The sequence below is a fragment of the Myotis davidii genome, unplaced genomic scaffold (assembly GCF_000327345.1).
Source record: "Myotis davidii unplaced genomic scaffold, ASM32734v1 scaffold174, whole genome shotgun sequence".
Lineage (NCBI taxonomy): Eukaryota > Metazoa > Chordata > Mammalia > Chiroptera > Vespertilionidae > Myotis > Myotis davidii.
This window is the reverse complement of record NW_006289087.1, coordinates 6,927,401-6,928,209: the sequence shown is the minus strand read 5'-3', so window position 1 is coordinate 6,928,209 and position 809 is coordinate 6,927,401.

The following is an 809-nucleotide window of genomic DNA, read 5'->3' as shown; positions in this document are numbered from 1 at the left end:
AGTAAATTGTATGGATAAAGTAAATTAAATGGAGTGGGGAAATCAATTATTTTTCACCTAAAGGGCTAGTTCCAGGCTTGGAGGGATCTTGATATTTTTCTAGATCTGACCAAATGAAGGATTCATATCTATTTTTGTTGTTAATGGTGTCTTACGGTTTGTATTACAGAGTTTGCTTTTTCCTCTTAATTTGGAAAATCTCTGCTTCAACAAACCTCAAATACAGGAAAATATAAAAAGATCACCAGTGACTAAGAAATATAAAGGTACCTCGTTTTTCAAGCAACAACATCTTGTATTCACCTCCGTTAATACATTGCAGCCCTATTTTTCTATTGCTATCGTTATGGTAATATTACCTTTTAACCAGAATTATTGAAAAGCTGCTTATACACAGCTTGCCTTGAAAGCCCTTTTAAAGCTTCTGCTGCTGAAACTATTCCGCAGATAAGTTAGCTGAGGCAATTTGGAAAGAAAGCAAGTGGAAACCAGCACTGTTTTAGGTTTTTTAAACGGAAACACATAAAACAAACAGCTCCTCCAAGCACAAGTAAATTAAGCTCTGTGGATACTGGGCGTTTGCATTCATCTACTGAAAATTATGTGTTCTCAAATGGATGTGACCAGATAATTATGTGGTGCAATAACGTTGGCTCTGATTTATAGTTAAGCAAAAGCTCCCCAATGGCCATATGTTTACAGGCAGTTATAGCTACGATAGTCACAAAGCTTTACCATGAAATAAGTATAAAAGCACCACAATCACACTTGTCTAAGGAGTATGCTTAGAAAAGGAATTTCACTTTAGA